This window comes from Buteo buteo, chromosome 4, assembly GCF_964188355.1.
Source record: "Buteo buteo chromosome 4, bButBut1.hap1.1, whole genome shotgun sequence".
Classification (NCBI taxonomy): domain Eukaryota; kingdom Metazoa; phylum Chordata; class Aves; order Accipitriformes; family Accipitridae; genus Buteo; species Buteo buteo.
Window position 1 is genome coordinate 56,103,972 of NC_134174.1, and position 22,981 is coordinate 56,126,952.

The 22,981-nt window shown below is 47.0% G+C and overlaps 1 protein-coding gene across 2 annotated transcripts in view; it reads right to left on the reverse strand.

The window, feature by feature from the left end:
* SH3PXD2A (SH3 and PX domains 2A) overlaps positions 1–22,981 on the reverse strand; it is a 269,677-nt gene that overhangs the window by 193,211 nt on the left and 53,485 nt on the right. The gene's annotated exons all lie outside the window — the stretch shown is intronic.

Below are 22,981 nucleotides of genomic sequence, written 5' to 3' on the forward strand. Positions count from 1 at the left end.
GAGCTCAAAGGGGTATTGATAGCTATGGCCAGCTTGCATGGTGGAGCAGACTGCTGACCACCAGTGACTTTCTATGGAAGCAAGCCTAGGAAAGCAGTACGCTGACCTGACGTTCCTAAATGACCCCTACAATTTCTCTTTGGGTGATGACCCTGGATGGACCAATGCCACTGAGGCTGAACACCAGCCGAAAGCCCATGCGCAACCTCAGCCAGAAAGGAAAGAAGCACCTGCTCCAGCGGCACCTTCATGGACATGCCCAGGAGAGACCATCCCCAGCCCTGAAAACTGCCAGAGCCTCTCACCCTTCCCATTCACCCTCTGCACCCTTTCACTGTCATTCAGCCCATGGTGCTACCAAGATAAATATCCAAATCTTTGTATTCCATTTCATCTTCTCCCACGTTTCAGATGTACAATGCAATGCTCTATGTCCCTGTTGATCATACAGAAAAGCCCCAGCTCCCTTGGGCTGGGGGAACACCAAAGCTCCTGCCAGCCCAGTGACTTGTTTCCAACAGACCAGGAGAGGTGTCTTTCAACCCATGGTCCACAGGCCCTGTGGCCTCTGAGGAAGGTAAGGAAGGAAAGCAAGCGGTCCTGTTATTTGACCTTGCAGGACCCCTATCTTCTCACCTGAACTGGATCTACAGCTCAATAAAAATACCTAAAGTGGCAGCAAAAGCTGCATGGCGGGGTGTGGGGGGTCATCAATCAGCATTTAGTCTCATCAATGCTACGTGTCCAACAGTGAGGGTGTGTGAGTTAACAGCAGTTTTGCCACCTCAACAGATTTCCTTTAAAAAATATTTTTTTGCTAACATGGGGAAAAAAACAGTCAGAATTTATTGGTTTTTACCGTTTTTGTTTTAAGCACACAGAAACCTTCTCCTCATCCGTGGCACACAATATCTCCAGCATTTTCACCGTATGCTACAGCAAACCAAAGATCAAGAGGAAACACAGGAGTAGAAGGAACATCTGTGCAGGAGAAAAAGTTAAAAGATCCCACATGTTTCCCCATCAGGGAGTCAGCCTGGTAAATAAATAGACCATAGCTTTGTGGATTGTTAGCTAACTCACTTTTCTGCCTACAGAGACATGGTTTTTATTGAAAATGGGAAATTTTGTTTTCTTGTAGGTAGAGCTCCGGGTGTCTGAGGTCAGGCATGGGCAGGAGTTTTGTTCAAAGGAAAAAAAAAAAAAAAAAAAAGAGGGGGAGGGAATCCCCACTGATTGACTTGAAGTTTCACTGTTGCTACGCTTTTAGCCAGGAAGGCAATTCTCGCTTTACTACACAGTGACTGATTCAAGCTGGAACTGATACAGTCAAATTCCCATGGTTATTCTTGGAGTTAGATTAGCTTGGCTAATACAAGCCTTTTTAACCACATCAAGAGAGTCACAACGTGTATAACTTAGCGCTATTTATCTAAAGGGTGGATATCAGCAAAACAGATACAATAAACTGCAGCTGGAAGAGTTTGGCTAAACTTTCCTAGACTACACTTTCCGCCCTGGCTCTTGCCTCCACTGGGAGGGTCTGGATGGCAGGGAGCTGGGGGGACGCAGAGGCACTCGGGAGGCCACTGCTGCAATTCATGGGGACACAGCCTGTCCCAAAGCAAAGTCCCTGGGAAGCATGGAAGATTTCTCATCTTCTTCGACATATGAGACAATATCCCAACAGGCAGCATGCGCATTTGTGCAAAACTGAAGACAAGGAGTTAAGTTGCTGCTCCTCTAAAAGGCCATACAAGGTTGGGCACCCATGGAGGAGTGCGACAGTCCCTCTCCAAGCCCCCGACCCCAGACGACACTTGCTGCCGGCTTGTGAATCGGCCCCTGGACCAACAAGTTGGATCTGGCATTTGTGCTGCCCCAGCAAGAGAGACAGGCTGGTGTTCGGCAGCTGTGCAGGAGGTTCAGGAGGAAACTACTGGCTGAATCTCAGGCATGACACAGGAAACCCAACAGACCTAAAAAGGATCTGAGCAAGGATATAACCACAGCCCAGTAACTACGCCCCTGCCTCTATACCCGGCTGTTCTCATTAACACCTAAAAAAGCACTCCCAGCGTGACAATATCTGTATGGATGAGTACTAATGGCACAGAGAACCTGCAACACAGCCTGGAAGGTAATTACTGCCCTTCAGCTCTGCAGTGCAGGAAACCCTTCAGGATGTTAAAGCCAAACAGAGAGCAGCAGAAGCACAGAGCCTTTCTCAGCACTTCCCCGAACCCAGTTCTGCCATTCAAAGCCAGTGCAAGTTAGATCTAAAATCCTAGAAAAGCAGCATTCTGTATCCTCCCACCCATGGAGAAGGATGCAAAGCAGAAGATGAGGAAGAGTCGGATGCAGGAGAAAAAAAAATAGCAATGAGCCTGAATGAAACATCCCAAATCTCCTAGAGGTGATGGGATATCCTGAGCCAATGTCTAACAGCCCCACTCAGCCTGGCTCCAATAAAAGGAGACATTAACCATGGAGATAAATGGAGCAGCCAGGAATGGAGGGAGCTAAGGGCTAAACCACAGAAACTCCTCCTGGTAGTCACAGCATTTTCCCCAGGGGGATGATTAGCAGCCAAGGACCAATACACAGATTTTCAGTTCACTTAATTAGATGTCTGCAGAGCATCTGAAAGTCAAAAACCCTTTAGTCTGTGACAAATGTTCTTCCATTAAAGGAAATTATTGCTGTCACTATTGCAAATATACATATGATTGATGAAAAAAATCCTTCACTTAATGCCCCAGGTTATTCTGCTCAGACATGGGCCGTCTCCACAAGTTGTTGCTCGCATTTTTGATATATGACATTTAACTTAGGGACAAGATTTGCTGAATGAGAAAGTCATCCTGTCACCTAGAGTAAAAGCATCCCTTCTTTCCCTTCTTTTCATGCTGGGAAATCTGGATGCAGAGTCTCGAAGGATGGAGTTAGGGCTGTAGCTGGCTTTGGGCAGGCAAGAAAACACAAGTGGGCAATGAACTTTGACAAGCCTGGGGGAGCTCATACTCAGTTCATCTGCTTACAAGTGTTAGTATGTGAATCCCACCATGGGGAGCCTCCAATTGTATGACCGGTGCGATAAGCAGAAAGAAATCTGTTACCGTGTCACTGTGTCACAGGGTGGGGGATCCATCTGGAAACAGGGAGGGTGTATGGAAACCAGGAAGCAAGCTTCCCACCCATTCGGGCAGCATGTCTGCAGTCAGGCTGAACAAACACATCCCACTCCAGCTTCTTACACAACAGATGCACATCCACAAATAACTCACCACCAAAATCACCTCCCCAGGCTTTGTCTCTGCAAACTGCTCTGTATTTGCCAACAGCTTTCCTACATAAGTCCCACACAGAGCCCTGCCTTCTGCTTTGAGCAGCTTCCTTCTTGCTTCTGCGCTGAACTAATTTATAAGATCTGCTATAAACCTTGTGATCCAGATTATGACTTTCTTACAGTGGTCAGCAAGTGATCGTGCAATTAATCCCATTAAAAATCAAGGGAATTACTCATGTGAGTTGCTGCTCATTAAAATGAGAGCAGGGTCAGAGCACTGGCCCACTCCACTCCTTACTAAGTCCACATAACCATGAAATCACTTGACTTGCAAGAATGGAATAGGAAGATTTCAGTGGTATCAACTCTCATAATAACTGGCCTTTTTGTTGAAGTCCCAGCTCTCTGGAAGTGAGCAATTATTTGAGAATTAGCATTTGCTGTAAAATCCAACCAAACAAAAACTACTCTAGCTTTTATGGTGCAAAGCATAAATTTGAAAACATGACCCAAATTCATCCTTCAAGGTCCAGAAACTGAAAGGCAAATAACACAGAGTCTCCACACTTTTGCTATAAATGTAGGGAGCTCTCGAAGCTGCCTCACACATGTAAATGGACAATAAGAGGTGTAGCCAGTGTCCTCACTTACAGCTAAGCTGTTACTTCATAGAATCACAGAATCATTTAGGTTGGAAAGGACCTTTAAGATCACTGAGTCCAACCATTAACCTAAGACTGCCATGTCCACCACTAAACCATGTACCTAAGCACCACATCTACATGTCTTTTAAATACCTCCAGGGATGGTGACTCAACCACTTCCCTGGGCATCTTTCTTCTCATCTCTTCTGCTTCAGGTCACCTTTACCTAAGAACGCAAATATGTCATGAAGAAGGATATGCTCCTGCACACAAGGACCATTTGGGCTCAGCAATCACCAGCTGATGGCATCTGCGGTCACTTCACGTCAGTTCTGCTGTGAACATAAGATTCAGTCCCTGTCTGCCTTACAATGGTACCACCTGATTAGAAATCTTAAAAAAGAAAAACAAGCGCCCCTTGAGATGTAGCATCTCTGGGTACAAGAAGCCAAGCATCTTCGTGATACTCATTTACTTACTGCATTTTATTTATCCTGGTTAGATTTTCATAAAACAACATTTCTTTCTGTTTTACATATAAGGACTTACAGCACCTGAGACTAAGGAATGACTTCTCTTTTGCAAGAGAGGCTTTTACTCTGCTGTAAGCCACTCAATGCAGGGGCACGAACATAAAAACATTTTTATTAATATTCAATGGCTTGATCCTGTGGCATTTGCCAGTGGGAACTGTGTTCCTGATTTGGTCTCAAGGTTTTGGAAGTCTGTGACCAAATCTAACTCCCTGAAATTAATCCACTGAGACAGTTACCTGACCTCCACCTATGCCTTACACCACAGACTCTAGCTGGAGCTTCCTGCTGGGCTGTTAGTTCCTCCCCTTCCTTCCTCACAGCAGTTTTAACTCTCCCCCAGTCAGAACAGTGAAGTTCTCCACACCTCTTAAAATGAGCAAATTATGACACCCACATAATCTCTTATCAGCATGTATATCTTGCTGGTTCTTTTTCAAGTGGATGTAGGTTTGTCATGTGCACAGATAAAATCAAAGCCCTACAGGAGGTCAGCACTGCAATCATGGGAGATTTATTTTAACACACAAAGGCCCCGAGGATGACTTTCATTCAACCCCCTTACTTTGGCAAGCGAAACAACATCCACTGCAGCAAAGGGACCCAGGACTTTGACTTTCTGCAGAGAGAGATGAGGCCTCGCTCCCTTTCTGCAGTGTCTAACTTACTTGTGTCCCAGAGAAATAGCGGATGAAAATCAAACCACAACCAAGAGACCAAGAGCAGCAGATTTTTGCCAAGGTGCCCACAGAAACCCTAGCAAGTTTGCCACCTTACTCTCGGTCACTCAAGTGGTCCCAAGGCTACAACTCTTCCTACACTGAATGCCAAGAGGCATATTAGATTCACATTTTCCAAGTGCTCATTAGAAAACGCATTTTTCATTAAAAATGAGGCAAGCCAACAATTACTTTAATGTAGCCACTGCTGGACTTGAAAGGTAAAGTACCTGAGGACAGTTAGGCATCAGGCACATGGTGATCCCAGCTCTCGGTGATCCCTTCTCACAAGGCTGATCTGAGCTCAGAATCCCGAAGGAGAAAGAGGGGCTACAGCCAACGGAGAGATGGGGCAGAGGAGAGCAGGCATCTGTACGTGTATGGGGTTGTGTGCACACTTCTGAGACAGGGCTGCCAAAGAAACTGGAAGAAAAGCAAAGGTGCTACCAAGGATCTGAAACTAGTGATGATGAACTCACACCCTCAGCAGGAGGGGTTCAGGGCATCTGCAAATCAGACAAGGTTGAAAGTCCCTGATGTAGATAACAAAGCTTAGATGCGAAGGGGAGGTAAGATACCAGAATAGAAGAAGGGTTATTAATTAAAACCCTAAGGAGCAGCAGCAATTTCCTTTCATTTTGAAGTCGAAAACCAGCTGTGCTGCTCACTGATATGACTGATGGTTACAGCATCATCAGCTATATTGTGAGTTATAAACGGTGTGATCTGCAAGAAAGGGACGGAACTGGGTTGCATTCTGTCATCTGTTGAGTTTTCCCATGGATAAACCTTTCCGGTCCTGTCTCTGCTTTTGAATCTGCAGAATGTGAGACAGATCTCAGGAAGGTGCCATGAGATTTAATCAAGAGCCATCAAACACTCTGAGCCTTATGCTCCAGAGCAGGAGTCAGAGACTGAATTCAGAGGAACTGTGCTCATCTAAAATCACCAGGACAGAAGCAAATGGAAGAAGTATTATCCGTGGTTTTCAGATATGCTTATCCTCCCATTTGTGGGCTTGTCCATCTGTAGCATATTCCAAATCCTGGTTAACCAGAGCATCCAAGGGGGTCTTTCACTTAAGGAAGACGGTTAGCCACCATTTCCACCAAATGGATCTCATGCTATTAGGTAACATATCAGCACTTAAATGTCAGCAGGTGAAAACAAGCAAGAGAGTGGAGAACATAAGAGCCCATCTCCACAGATTCACCTTCTACATGCCGGTCTAGAGAAGATCACTTCTTCAATGGTTTGATTTCAGGACAGGTTTTCTGCTAAGGTTAATCAGTGGAGCATCCATGACGTAAGTGGTCGGACTTGGTTTACTCCAGCTCAGGACCATACTTGCTAAGAGCAATGACAGAAAGGCATGCATGATGGGGAACAAAACTGCTGCCCTTGGGGCAGATCCCTCTGCAGGATACAGCTGTTGGAGAATTTTCTCTAGATGTGGATCACACTGAGCTGCTTATTATTCCTCCTCTGCTTCACCCTCTCACAGACACAAGACAGCAGAAGGTCTGCCTAACTCCAACCCCTTCAAAATTAGCCAGAATAAAGCTGTTCCTGAGCATAATATCAATTAGCAAAAGTTTGCAAAAGACTTGGAGATCTTCGGGTGAGGGCATGAAACAGACTGAGCACAGCACAGCCCATCTGTTAGCTGCTCACACAAGTAACTGACATCTTACACGGCAGAAGGAGGTGAAACCCCATCTCTTCCTAAAGCAGTAACCAGTTCCACAATGCAGCAGGAATAATTATATCAGGCAGGGAGTGACACTGTCTCTCTTGTGGTGTTACATGATGCCACAGCATGCACGAGAAGTGCATTAATTCAATCCCTGAGAAGCAGCAGCAACTGGCTTTCTTTTTATTTTGAAAGAAAAAAAACATTAAAGCAAAAACCATCCGGATAACCGGCTGACATGCCTGACGATTACAGCATTATAGGATATGTTCTGAATTAAATGTAGTGCAATCTGTGAGAAAGTCAAACAAAAGCAGGAAAATGCATATAAAATAAAGAGAACAGACATTTACAGCATGGTGTAATCCCCAAAGGAAAAATGCCTTTCTCAGGTCTGAAAATTTCCACCAGAAATCTTGGAAATCTTACAAACCTCTCAGTATCCAACTAAAATAGCCAGGGGAGGAGAAGGGGGGGAACAGAGACTGGGGGTCTTTCCCCAACATGATCCATCAGAAGAGGGAATGCTGTTTCCCAGCTGAGACTTTTGGTATTTTTCATACAGAAATGCAGCTTTCTCTAAAGGCTCTACAGAATGAGCCCAGCATTTGTGGCTAACACAGACTGGCAAAACATTCGGAGGTGCTGGTTTGGGATGACAGAGGCACTTGGTGCATCTCTGAAGAGCTTCTCAGAAAGCCCACGCTGTCCTTTCACAGAGCAGCTATTGATGTCTCCTGCCAGAAGGATTTTCCTTCCCCAGTGCTAAATTAGACTGGCCTCATGTGACTTAACCACACTGGAAGATGCTCAGACAAAGGCTACTTCATACTTTTCCATCTATCCACGGTGATTATATGTCCCTTGTTACTCTGCTATCTACAGTGGATTTGTCCCGATGGCATCCCTGGGAAGTAAGGCCATACCATAATGCCTGTTTTAGAGAGGTGCGGAGAGATGAATGCTGCAGTTATGTGACACAGCAGGGTCGTGCAGAGATGTCAGAGCCATGCTGATGCCATGTGCCGTCAGGTCAATTAGCTTCTGAGGAAGGCTCATAATTTTGTGATGGGGTGCAAGCATTTTGGCTTTTTTCCGGAGGTGGCACATCCAGAGCCAGCCCAGGTGCTCAGGCTACACAACCTGGACATGTCCTAAAAGGCTCGCTGCAGGCCACAGCGAAAATCCTGGCTGGGGAGAAGAGCTGACCACAACAGAAGAACATCTTTCCTTACCTCCTGCAAGTTTTTACCCTTACAAAAATCACAGGCCTTAACGTGTTCCTTCAGACTGCACATAAGCAGCAAGAGACCAACATGCTCCACCAACAGACACTGCAGTAATAGTGACAATTGCCCTTGGACTTTAAGGGGAGCAGGACTAAGCTCTCCCATAACACTGACCTCCAGACAGCAACAGAACTACATCTGACAGCACTGTCAGAGCAAAGGTCCCATTTTTAAATACGATGGCAACTCTAAGAGCTTCACTGAAAGGGAGCAAAGCACCAAGGTCACTTCCATTAATCACCACTTCCTACAACCCCTGGGAATTTAAAAAAATATTTACCTTCCATCCTTTAAATTTCAACCCTTTCAAGGCAATGATTGAAATACAGCATAGCCCCACTGAGCTTTTTGGGTTTATCGGTGGATTAACCTTGCTGAGCCACTCCGAAGGCCTCACAATGTAAAAACTGCAAGTGCCTAAATCCTGCCCAGGATTGACCGTTTGTGCAGACAGGAGCACCTTGGCCCAGCACAAAGGCTGGACGGGTCGGCGGGAGGCTGCAGGGCTTTAAACGCACTGGTCCTTAGGAAACCCCTGGCAGCAGTGGCGAACGTTGCATTGCAGCTGCAAGCAAGGTACTGGAAGGTGCATCCTAAAAGCAGCACAGAGCCATTAGCAGAGTGCTGCTATTAATTACATACTTGCTGTTAGCAAAACCACGCACCAAATATTAAGGTCAGCATGACTTGCAGGCTGGTTTGGTTTTGCCGCTGTCTGTTTTGTCCAGTGTTGTCAGATTATCCAGGGAACAAAACTACTGACCTGCTCCACAACATCACAGATTTAGGATGGCATCTTGCAGAGGGGGCTGGTTCTTCATTTAAGGGTCCCCTCCTGTGCCAGCGTGACTCCTCCTGGATTCAGCTGGTCCCCCAAAGCAACAGGGCTGGAGTATCACATTTGTTGTGCAATGCCCTCCTCTACCCTTCCTTACTCCTCTCTCAAAGATATAACTGCTGATTTCATCGGTGGTTTAGGCAGGACTACCCAGACAGACAGACCCCATCTTCACAAACTGATTTTGTTTGAACCGGTGCAAAGCCTGGCACAGGAACGCTCTGAAACCTGATTTATATATCAGATTGTCATTCATCTTGCACCCACAGGATCCATCCTTAGAGAGATTTCTGCTGTTCACGCAGTGGTGACCACAGTTGTAACTAAACCTGCTTAGAAACACACCCTTAGTTAAATTGGTAGAGTTTCGTGAGCATGCAAGACTACTCCCCCTGCTTATACTACTATGAGAGAGATGAGGCTTTAGCTACAAATGTATGAAACTTAATCCCTCTGTTTTCATGATCTACATCTTCTCTACAGCCTGTTAGCTCTGCTTGATATATTGTCCCCTGGAAACCACAAGTAACTTCAATATTGAAAACAGAAACAATAGCTCCAAACACAATGGCACATTTTACTTCAGAAACTCCATCTGAAATGGTATCTACTCATCTCCATAGGACACTGCTTGTAGCTCTGGGGAGACGGGGGAGAGCGACCGCCCAGCTCAGTACAATGAAGAAACTGTGCCAAGCACAACATAACCACAGGTTTCAACTCCACGCTGGGAGGAGGCTCCTTTGTCTTCTTTTCTCCCTCTCTCCCTACCTCCAAACCCCGAGATGTTTTGCCTGCGTATCTGGTTCCAAACACATGTGTCTCCCGTCTTCGGGGGGATTTAGAAAGGAGTACAGACAACAAATCCCACCGCCCGAGTGGGCAGACGGAGCTGCACGTGTAACAGATACCTTGCTCTGGGCCTCGAGGGAGGTAAGCCAGCAGCCAGCAAGCCAGGCGGTTTCCAACAGCTCCGAGCCAGCTGCCAGCCTTTACGCTCCCAGCCCCAGCGTGGGCCCTTCGGCTCGGGCACTGCCCGGCCCCGGGTGCTGGCGTCTCCCCAGGACACTCATCTGGCACGTAGGGACAGCAAAGGTGGTCAGTGCGCATGAAGGACAGGCTCCAAGCCATGGTCGCCCACTTGGGCTTGCAATGGAGGGAGGGAAGGATTTACATGCTAGAGTATGAGAACAAACCTAGGCTTGCAACAACCTGTCCTTACCAGCGCCTGTTGCAATGGCATCTCATGGATTGGTTTCTCTCTGCAGATTTATTTCTGGGCAGGGGAAACAAAATCCACAGGTATCAGAAAAGCCGTTTTAAAGAGACCTCCCGTGGCTAGCACAACCACACAACACAGGCACCTTAGCTGGACTCTCAGACCCATGCCAGCTCCTTCCAATCACTGCCCCGACGTGCAGCACGGACACTGTTCTCTCCTTGAAAAAGAAAAGGGGGATTTGGGTAACATTCGAGTCCTTAAAGCCCATACCCAGAAGAAGGATCCCAGGTGACCTGCACAGCCATCTCAAAGGACCTTGCAGATGGACCAGACCATGATGCAAGACTGCACTGGAAGGATGGACAACACATCCTGCAGGACAAACCTGACCCAGCCCCCTCAGAAGGGAGACTGTGACTGAAACCTTATTTTTCTAAGTACAAGTCTGCCGGAGGAGCTTTGTTAATTTAATTGAGAATTAAAGCAAACCCTGGGAAAGTGGATGGGTTTGGATGGCAGCCATGGCGGCTGCGCGTGTGCTGCTCGGAGCAGGGTGGGCATACTGAGCGTTTATGGGGCCTCTGCGTTACGCTCTGCATGCTCATGCATTACTCCAGGATTTTCACTCAGATAATAATCATCCAGCCCTGGACGCGCCGCTCGTGGACCAGATGGTATTCTGTGTATTGTACCAACTAATCACATGCAATATTTGGCAGGGTATTAAAAGCATCGATGGAGGTCTTTGACAACAGTGGGTGTTTTTTTGGTCTTTTCTAATCTCAGTAGCTTTCAAGTGGCGCAGGCACGTTGTCAAGATATCCTGTCAGGGCTGTGACTTTTCCAGACTTGCAGATGATAAAACTGCTATAAGTTGTGAGGGACAAACAGCACACGGAGGCAAACGCTTGCATCTGGGAGGAGAGGGACTCCTTCCAGCTCCATCGTCCCCTCAGGAGGTTTCCAGCCTATATCCCTGCCTGGTGGCATTTGCAAGACCTGACAGTGGGACTGCGGATGGTGGGACCGTGGTCGGTGGGACCGCGGTCAACAGGACCAAGCACAGGAGGTACCCGGTATGCTGCTACCTGCCACAGGCAGCACGGTGCTGCCTTGAAAGCCAGAGCTGTTGCACCCACCCAGGAGATGCCTCTCCCATCCCCGTCAGGGCAGTGGCTTCCTGTGCTTTAAGCCAAGAGTGGCCGCAGAGCCACATGGGCTGCACACCAGCACCCCTTGCTTCATACGCAGCTGGCTACGTGTCCACCTTGCCAGTGAGCACTCGTGCCTGCTCTCCTCTGGCAGATGCTCTTCCAATGACACAAGGAAGGCACATCATCAGGGACCGTTTGTACATAACTGGGCACGTACTCTGTTGTAAAATGAAAACATACATTTTCTCCAGCCTTTCTGGCCACATATGTAATCCACTGTGGCCAGGTGAAGGATACGCACTGATTACATGATGGAGGTGTGTTTGGGTGATGCAAGGAAAGGGTCCTGGAGAGAGCAACCTGCAGGGAATAGGCAGCCACAACAACTCATCCCATCCAGCAGCTCCTTCCCAAACATTTCTGAGGGGCTTTCTGAAGGCAAGAAGGTGACCTACAAGCTGCTTTGGTGGCCAGGCTGATGTCCATCCAGGACAAGACCAGTGAGGATGCAGATTTCTATGCCTTTCCATGTCTTGTGACCAGCTTTAGAAGCTGGATGGGGCAGAGACAGGCAAGCCAAACAAGAATGACAGTTAACTTGCATTGACCCTGCTAGGCACTATGCAGGCTATTTCTCATCCTCCCTGTGGCTTTGGACTTGTCTATTGTGCCCTCCTCCCCATCACACAAAGCCACAATAAAGAGACATCAGAAGGATGCCCAGATTGTGGAAACATCCTCACAGATGTGTTGGAAAGTCCAAGTCTAACCAACAAGCTGCAGGTACCACACAGCCCTCTTCTGCCCTAGCCCCCGGCTCAGGCAGGGAATTAACATTTCACAGAACCCCCCCAAAATTACATGAAGATGCTTTGTCACAGAAAGCATCCAGGAACATGGTAACTTGCATCAAAGAGATTCAGGCCGCATCCAGGCCCTGTAATTCCCTTACGAGCAGCAGCCAAGCTGTCTGATGGCACTACAGTATCTAGACCTGGCTGCTGGTTTTGAGAGCCCACGTGATCCTCATGTGCTCCATAGGGTTATTTATTGAATTAGCCTTTAGTGCCTCAGCATTATGGCTGTAAGGGATCAGGGTACAGCTTCTCTAGGGAATTGCCACTTCAGCCATCTGCAGAACCTAGCCCTAAAACTTCAATTTTAAAAAAAAAAAAAAGATCCCAGGAAAGAAGAGAAGTGGGGAGGAGGTGGGAGGAGGAACGACACATCGATTGCTTTCTACCAGGACACAAAGCAACTTCAAAAATTACATTCCACATATGTACCCTTCTGAGAGTAAGATAGACTATTTCAGTGCACAGAATGACCCATTTTCCATCAGAAGGCAAGACACTAGCCTCATCAAAGCACAGCTACTGCTAACCTCCCTTCTTTATCAAACAGGGACAGAAAAGGGCATGGGAGGGCAGCAACTACACACCTGTGGCCAGCACGCATATAGGCACAGTGAGCTGCTCTTTGCCAGCAACCCAGATGCAAAGTTATCTCACTTAATTAGGGCTTCCTTTGGGGGGAAACCTTGGCTCGAGTAACTGAACAAATAAATTACACTACCAGGCACACACGCATACACACAAATAACCCATTTTGCTCAGCCAGGTGCAGACAATTGTTTCTAGCCCGTCATCTGCGGCTGGTGCATGTCTCTCCATGAGGTCAGATGCAGGAGAACATCGTGCTGGCCAGGAAAGGAGAAAAACCTGAGAGCAGCTTAAGAAAAACAGAAACAAAACTCAGAAGAAATTTTCCCTGCTCTAACAGGTGCAGAGATGCGATTATACGTGCTTCAACACACGGGCTTTCAACACGGCCTGAGCATCACACTGCAGATCTAACATGGTTAAGAAGGCTTTGAAATCTCACCCCTGCTTTGAACCTTGCAGATTAGTATCAACATAGAGAAGGATTTGAAGCTGGAGGAAGATGCTCATATTTCGAAAGCAAGCACCAGCAGGTGAAGGGGCATGCAAAGGGGCTGTTCTCCATTACAAGCAGCAAGAGCAGCCTAGGCAGGCAATCCCCTTGCCTGGATGTGGGACTGAACAGCATTAAACAGTGCAAAAACAACAGAGTCTTGAAAACAAAAACAAATTTCCCTTCTTAGCCATATTGAGGCATGCAACAAGGCAAACCGCCAGAGAGCTTCACTTGCCTTTCTGTTAAAACAGAGCAGAAGTATATGACTCAAACATCAACACTTCCAGTGACAGATGGGCTGACACTGTAATAGTATCTCATCTACTTAAAAGCATCTCTCAAATGTCAAAGCTGGAAAAAGAACTCCAAATTTTGTATCCTGAATCTTAATGTGTCCCTCGAGGTACTGCTTCCAGATTTGATCCACGCAGAAAGAACCTATTTCTAACATCAGATAGGAATATAAAGAAAGGAGGAAAAACTAAGAGGATGAAGAGATACTGCTGGGGGGTTATGAGGCTGATTCTCAGCATAATGCTGACTCGCAGGAGTCTGCCAGGTCCACGAGATGTGCAGGTGCTCTGTGTGCCTGCAAGCAGATGAAAAAACAATGAAACTACTCAGAAAAGCAAGAGGAAGAGCCAATTTCTGCAAAATCAATGGTTTCGAGGTTGCAGAAGGACCACTTTTCCATGCTTCGGCACTTCATGCAAAGGTGATTCTTTTTTCCGCGATGCCACTGGATTTTCAGGTACAATCAAATTCCCCTCCCAGGGAAACCTGTCTTACATTTGCCTTCCCAACTGGGACATCTCCAGGAGCTATTACAGTGCCACTGACAGCAGTGAGCACACAAGGATTGTGTAGGCAATGAATAACTACAAACTGGCTTATATTCTTTACCGAGAGGGTAGTCAAACACTGGAACAGAATTCCTAGAGAGGTGATCGATGCCCCAAGCCTGTCAGTGTTTAAGAGGCATTTGGACAATGCCCTTAATAACATGCTTCAACTTTTGGTCAGCCCTGAAGTGGTCAGGCAGCTGGACTAGATGACCATTGTAGGTCCCTTCCAACTGAAATACTCTATTCTGTTCTAATACTGAAGGCCTATAGGATGGACACAGAGCAAGAATTTCTGTATTTCTGGTGTTCAAGATTATGACAATCTCACAAGATGAGAATTTTCTGTGAACTTTTACTGTCCTTGGACCAGAACCCAATATCCAGGACTGAATTTAAAACTCCACACGAGAACAAAACAATCAGTCTGACTTTTTATCATGACCCCAGTCACAGCTGCATCTGGGCACCTGATGGCCACAAATGAATTTATCCTCTCAAAATCCATGGGAGATGAAAGCTCTTGCAGAACAGGGAATTCAAAGCCCAAATCTCTAAAACCCAGCTTTTTTGCTTTAGTCGGGTCAGGGCAAAAGAAAAAAAAAATACAGTGGTCTTCCTTGCAGCCCTTGTGGTGCTTTAACCACCCTAAGAAAGTAAGCCAGAAGGCCAATACACCTTATGTGTCTTTAGACTGTGAATTACAGTTTGCACCAGATGTAGCAGTATGAGACATCACTGTTAAACCTGCCAGCCCCATGGAGAAAAACAGCCCCCAATGCTGGTGGGCTGGAGCACATGGAAGCTGCACTGTAACCTTCCCTGCACCAAGCTGTGGCTGCTGATGTCCCAAGGGCAGGGGCAAGCCTCGCCCCTGTTGTCCCCATCTCCCTTCCCTGCACTGGTAAAATGCTGCTAGCAATGTAATGCTTTTATCTCAACAGAGAGCTCCCAAGCTTAATTAATCATGGTGAAAAAAGGGATTATTTCTTTCAACTAATATTCATCAGGGTGTGCGGCCTCTCATGCATTTTTCAGCCCCTAACACCAGAGAGACCTACCTCTGCTCAGAGCTGGTATGTGCTACTGAAATACAAATAAATTAACAGGTCACCATGAGGGAAGGAAAGAGTTAGTTTTCCATTCTGAAGACTGACTTACTTGAGAGCCTGACGTATCTGAAATCAATTTTTAAAAATATATTTAAAGGGCTCCCTTTTATAGAGGGACTTTGTTATGACGTGGAAAATTCACAGCTCCTAACATCAAGCCATGGGTGGAGGGAGTCTGGAGTATGAATTAAAAATAATGTGGCTGTTTGCAGAAATTAGCGGCACCGATTTAAATCCACACCCCCCTCCCTCCTCAAATAATCACCCTGTGAACGGAGGTGGTTTATGGAGCTCTCTGGAAAATGTTCCTCATGGCCTCCATTCCGAACCCAAAATAAAATACATCACATCGCAGCAAATAATACTTCACCAGGGTGCTGCTCTCTCTCCCCCCCCACCCTATGCCTCCCATTTGTTGCTAATTAAATGAAACAGCAGGTGCTTAGACCACAAGGACAGCAGGGCTGCAGCAAGCACAGTGATTAAACCCCCCTGGAATGTCTTCTTGGAGAGCTGCATCTTTCCAGGGACCAGACTCAGAGAGGAAACATGAGATTAGAGGCAAGGGCTGGGTCGGCCTTTGGCTGCGAGCTCCACGATCAGAGGGCGCTTTCGAAGGACAGGTCACTAGAAACGTCAGGTTTCTGGGGAAGATACTGGCTCCTCTCTGCTTTGCCAAGCCACCTTCCCAGAATCCTTGCTACAGGGTGCATGCAATATAGCGTGCTCTGCCTCTAGGTTGGAGACATCTCCTTCCTCACCCAGTTGAGACCCATCATCCCAATGCAAAGCAGCCTCCCACACACCAAGGCATACATTGGCAACTCAAATCTTCAGTCAATGATCAGCAACGCAGTCCCTGAGGCAGAAGCCATCCCAGCCTAACCCTGGGCGAGGCCAGGGAACAGATGCATAAGGAGCCGGGGTGTCATTGCTGTCCCGGAAGGTTATCAGCCATGTCTGAGCACATGACACATCAGGCCACACTAATGAGGTGTTCCTAGTTGCCACCCAAAGCAAATGGGTGCAAGCCCAGAGAACAATTTCGTAACAGCAGCTCACTCTTTGGGACGTGTCCTCACAGCACGACTCCCGATGCACCCGTTTACCTGCTTGCCTCCATGCTGCGATCCCATCCACAGGTACTCTGGGGACACAGCATGGACTGAGCCCGCCCCATTTCCTTCATATGATAGGAAATGACCCTTGCTTCCACCAGCACCATCACCAAGCCTTACCTCCTGACACCAGAAATCAAGCAAATCAAAAGGCAAATGCTACTCTGTTATCGATAGGGGATAGGCAATGCTGTAGGAAACGGATAGGCATGGAGCAAGGGGCACTTATGGGCAGCCAGAGCTGAGCACCCCATCAAACCAGCTCAGCCCTGCATCCTGCTCTGGGACCTCCTTGTTTCGCCCAGCGAAGTCTTCCCCCTGCTCGCCATGCATCCCATCAACAGCCATGGCTCCCTCCCATCCCAGCATGCCAGTCTTGCTATGATGACTTCCCATTGAGACAAGCTAGGATGACTTTAATCACCCAAAGGGCACCAATAAGTACTAACACAAGGGGACCCTAAACCAGTTACCAACTGGGATAACATGGTACAAGCCTGGAAATAAACTCCTCATCTCTTCTATAAATTCCACTCCTGGCAGCAAAAGTCCATGGGACCAGGACATAATCCCAAGACAGAAAAGCACTATTTATATTTCTGCTGAGCAGTTCACTTCTCTTTGGTCACTCTGCTGATGTTTCACTTCTTCACCAAACCCTCTCAGAAATGGCTGGGGGCTTGGGGGGAGGAAAAGGAACATGGTTATTAAGGTCTGGCTTAGCTACTGCAATACAACTAACATTTAGCTCTATTAAAAAGACTCCCAGCCGAAGACTTCAAAGCATTTTACAAACATTAATGAATAAACTTTCTCCAGGAGGGCTGATTATAGCCCCCATTTTATGGGTGGATATTTCCAGATAACCTTCCTGCCACACCAGCAGTTCCCCACTCCTTGTTCCACACCACAGACTTCCAGTTCCTAATTACACCAAAAACATCTCCATGCTAAGGCGATGAAATATATTTTGACCTAAGAGTGGAACAGGATTTGACATGAGGTTTCTTAACAGCAACCGGCAGGAACCTATAGCCCTAGTGCTCCTGCAGCCCACAGCACAGCCCTGCTCAGCTGTATAATCCAGGGCTGTCCCACACCCAGAACAAACCTGAAACTTTGCAGGGCTTCTCTCCACCTTAGAAACACTTTTTGCAAACTTCTCCCTTTGCATTAGGATAGCCAGGGACTACCTTCATGGAACACACCACCTTTTACTGCTCCATCTGCCTTATTCCCAGATCCCAATGGCAAACAAATCTCTGCCACCTCCTGAAACATCAAATGCTAAATCCTACCCTTACATGCAAGTGAGATGTGTCGGAGACTGGCACCCTCTAACCCTCAGCACAGTAACACAATGCATCACAAATGGCTACAGAGGTTTTTGCAAAGCTGCACGAACAGCCACCAATGCACCAAAAACTACAAGACAACCTGGACTTGTTACACGGACATAGGTGTTCGCAGTGTGCCATCCTACAACATATTTTCTTCACCAAGAAGACACACACACTAGTTTTGCTCAAGCAGCAGCAGCATATCACTGTAGTGACCAGGACAAGCCTGGACTTGGGATTTCAAAGCTTCCCAGACCACAGAAAGGCCAGTCCCAGCTCACTGGGTTGCCAAGAGCCAGAGATTATGCAGATAAAAAGAAAAGCCCGTGAAATATTTTTTGCTCTAGCTGGATAAGATATACTCCCTGTAAGACAAAACTTTCATCATTACACTCACCTTAGTCCTTTGAAAGAATTTTTTCCCTGTTCTCATTTTACTTAGTCCTTTTCTGGTTTGCTTTCTAATTCCTTCCCATTTGCCATTTTTCTCTCTCACAGTGTTTTCATGGTTTGTCCTTCACCTCTCTCAAAACACCTGGCTGAAGGTAGCAGCTCAGCAAGTCCCACTGGTTTTCTCAGCACACCCTTAAAAAAACAAATGCATCAAGACCCAGGCGCACAGCTGCGATGTTAACTCAGTTTGCAAAAACACTACTAAATCGATTAGGATCTGCCCTTGACTGCACCTGGTGAATCAGAGACACGTCTGCATCGACACTGATGCCTCATGAACGGCTGTGATAGAGAGTCTTGCTTGCACTGCAGATTTACAGAAATTATCTTAAACACACAGTGATGCTTTTCTGAGTCTCTGCTTAGTCCTTTGCGAGCTTGTTCACAGCTTCTGCCAATCAAGAATTTGTCACCAACCCAATGTGCTCCAAAGCATGAACCTCCTCGCTGGACTGCAGCTCCCTGCTCTGCTCGCTTTGCACCCTCACGGAGTCCCAACCTGCACTTGAACGAGTCCCACGTCCAAGGAGCCGCCTGCACCATTAGGGACAGCTGCAGTTCTCGCCGCCCTGCTGCAGTCACGGGCCCGAACAGTGCGACTTGCTGCTACGTACTTGTGGCTCCTACCCAGAATGAAGCTCTCAGGGTTCGGACCTGGGAACGCTGCGGGTCAGAAACACGCTCGTGGCATGCTCCCAGGACACCTCTCACACACACATGCCAAGGGACCATCATCCCTGCCATGCTTCTGCTGGGCATGGGCAAGGAGGAGCAAATGCTGACCCAACAGTTAAATGGGGTAGCTTCAGAAAACTATGGTTACAGGCACTTGTACACGTAAATGCTCAGCGAAAGGTGTGGAGTCAGTGGGTTACCAGCCAGGGCAGTGCCAAAGGATCTGACATACTATAAGAGTTCCAGTCCTCCCTTTCCTGCACAGATCCTATAGACCAGATCTCTCCTGTTAAATGAAAAGCAAAAGGCAGAGAGCAAAGCCCCCAGCTTGGCCAGGTGTTGTTCAAACAGGGCACCCAGAAATGACTGTGCACAAGGCTGTGCTTCCCTCAGACCACCAGTATTCTTGCTTTCTAAATGACTTCACCACTCATCTGCTCGGCAGCATGGCTCCTCTGTGGGTTTTGCTCCCCTGACCGCTCCATGGAGACTCATCGATGCTTCCCCTGAAGAAGGGAAAGGGGAAATTGCAAAAGACAGTTCTGCAGTGGGAATACTTGTGTTTGCACGAGACATGAAACCGCTCTGCCTGCAGAAAAGGAGAAGCACGCCACAACTCTAGGCAAGCAAGAAGGGAATAGGGCGGAAAACAAACTCCCAACTTCACGCTCTGTACGCCGCTTCTGCAGAAAAGGTCAGTTATTCAGGTGCTCCGGGGAAGAAGCAAATAGCACCCAACACTCATAAATCAGGCTGGGGGGAGCCTGATCAGGAGCCTTTCCTACGGCAGGCAGGACTACGCGCAGTCCACAGTGGAAGAGACGCCAGTTGATGCTTTTGTTTGTCCTGTAAGCAAACCCTGGCGTAACAGGACCAAGAGCTACAGCTCCTTCCAGACACAGCCTTCCCACATCTGAGCCTGTAGGAGCAGAAAGCTGGGAGGGGCGAGGTGGCAGGGAAAAGAGCCCTGACAGAGCCCTGCATAACCTTTCCATTATGGCCGAGCAATTTTCTATTTGCACTTAAATGTAATAATGTAAATAAACTCCCCGTAACCCTTGCAGGGCTATTTAGGACGTTTGCGAAAACAACCAGCTCCTCTCATCGCGAGCCAAGGGATGCGAACACAACAGGCACTTCTCATCTTGGTCTCTGCACACTTAATGAAAGTGAAGGATTGTATTCCCCACACAAAAGCAGAATTGTGTTTCGGGGCTGGGGGTGTGAACTCCATGCGATTTTCCGGCAGTATAAATAATTGAAAGCTGAGTACGATTAGGGGAGAGCGGTGAAGCGGTAGAGGGGGTGGAATTGTCATGCCTGAACTTTTTGGACTTGGGTGCTTCAGGGAAGAAAGGCCATGGAAAAATCCTGCCAAAGAATTTAATTTTCACACAGATATTCCAGAAAAAAAAAAAGTCTGATCTTGATCTCTGGTAAAAGAGGAAATGTGCTAATAAAGTGGCATTTGGAGAATTCACTGCCTGTGTGAGAGCAGCCTCAGAGCTGTAGCTTTGGATGGGGCCAGTCCCACAGCCGAACTCCTCTCCCGTGTTTTATTGTTCCAGCAAACAAAACCTGGAACAAGGTTAACAAACAAGTGGGCTCCTCCCAAGGCTGAGCTTTAAATCCTGCTGAGGGAACCTAATGGGCTATGATGAGACCTTCCAACACCAGAATAATGGAGATGGACGAGGGATGACAAAGGAGGTGTATGTTGAGCCTTGACAGGCTCCGCTGAAGAAAGACTTTCACCCCAGTTTTACCATGAATCTGCATAATCCCTTGTATGAGATACTGTCCAGGCACACAAACAGCAGGCCTGGGCCCAATACCAAAATTTTCCATCATGGTTCAGAATTGTTGACAATTTCAGGCATGTTTTTAGATTTCCATTAGCACCACAACTTTGCAAGGACTCATGTTCCTGTTGCATTTGATTTTTAACATGAAAATCAACCAACAGCTATGAAAATAGGTCTGAATCCCCCTCAGCTGATGTAAGTCGACTCAGTTCATTTGGGAGAACTTATCGCTTTTCCTCTCTGTGGCTGTATCCAGAAGAGCCCTTCCCACATTGTGGGGTCCCCACGGTCCTCACAGCCTCCAGGTCAGCAATAGGCGTGGGATGTAGTTACTGATAAGAAGAACAACTTACATAAACCAAACCTCTAGAAAGCAAGGGAATAATTCAAAGCAAATAACTCTTTTGACCAATTTCACTGCTTTCTGTGCTTGCTACAGGTCCGTAAGTGGAGTTGGATATTCTTCAAGGATCTTGAAGGATCTTTGCAGGTAACAAGCTTGTTTAGTTCAAATGGTGGATGCAGAGTATCTGATACTAGAATATAAGCTAACCTTCCTGTTCCCCAGCAGAGTGGCTTTAATCCTTTATAAACCAGGTTCCTACTCCAGACAATGCGAATTTGTCCACTGAGAAATCTGCTATCCATTACAGTTCTGCAGCACTCCCTTGAGATTCTTGGGTTGGACAAATCCACCCAAGTTAAACTCTTTCTAGATAATTCATAAAAAAATGCATGCACACAAAAAGCAGGTAAAGCAATTTGTTTATAGCTTCCAAATAATATTCACAGAGACTTTTTCAGTCTAAAAATACTATCCCATGAATACGTGAACATCTGGTATCACTTTACAGCCATCAGATCTGAACTGGAGAGAGAAGCTGCACCAGGAACTGGCATCACAGCTGAACCTTCCCAAATCTTTCCCAAAGCTTATGCAGCTTTGGGCCAAGAGCCTTCAGTGCAGGCTTCTCTCTCATACTCATAAAGACCATACACCCTCCAAAAAACACACCCCATTGGGCCCTTTATAAGCAGTGAGAGTTCATCGCTGCTGACCTCTGCAACTCATTTCATTTCTAAGATTTCCCCAACTGTACCTGTAACTCTGTAGCCAGGGGAAGCTCCAGTCCGCTTGCTTGGGTCTCCTAACTGCAACACTTCCCACAGCTGCTATTTTGGAGATTGGGGCTCCCAGGGGAACTCTGCTTTATGAGCTCTCACTCTCCACCTGAAATCTGAGCCACTTTTCCACTCCACACCCCGGTGCACCTTCCCCTCCGAACCCCCTAAGGCCTTCCTCCATGAAGCGGAGCTGGCAGTCATCGCCATCCCAGCACGATCACACACCTTGGGGATGGACTTCACACTCTCCCCTGGCTGATGAGATTTACAGGGCACTGCATGTGCAATCCAAGACTCACGAAATCGTGCAGATCAAAACCCAAACCCCAGCACTGTGAGAGGCAGCAATTTCCAAAGCGTTGTCCACCATGGATCACACACCGTCCAAGAGCTGCACTCTGCAGCTGCACAGTGCTCCAGGGAAGCAGCAGGCTGAAAACCCACAGTCCCCTTGGCCCCAGGGACACAGGATCCTCTTGACAAGTAAAGTTTATCTGCTGGCCAAAAGCACACAGTTGAGCAATTCTGATTTATTCCAGCAGGAATCAAGAATGTCTGTGTGCATTCACATGCACACTTTCCCTACAGTGATGATCGAAGATGCTTTCTAAGAAGGTGGAGGAATAGCAGTAGGAGACCATGTATAGTTAAAAGGACACAGTAAAGAAGTCAAGAACCTCTTTGTGATGCTCCCAATATTTCTAAATAAAAAAACCAAAACAACAAAAAAACCCACAATGACAACAAATGCCTACACATTTATCTAACTACATATAGAACCCTTAGCTTAATTACACTTTGTTTTACTTCTAGGATCAGGAGCATGCCTAAAGAAGAGCTATAAACTGAATGCTAACAAAGATCTACCAGTGTTGAACTTCTGCTCAGAGGCTGCAAAAGGCAGGAAATCAGCAGAGACAGTGAATTCCTTTCAGCAATCAGAACAGATCACTAATTGCACAGCCCCTCTGGAGCAGCTCAGATTGTCGCTGCACAGCACATGAGGAGATCACAAGGATGGAGAGAAAAACTCATCTTTGGAGCAGCCTGCCACTTGATGTCATGCTCCTGTAAGACCTTAGAAGTGAATTAGTATTTAATCTGGGTCAGATAAAGCAAAAGCTTCTTGATGGTGTGATGAAATGTTTCAATACTACTGATTCCACACGCAGGATATCAACACTGGGGAAAT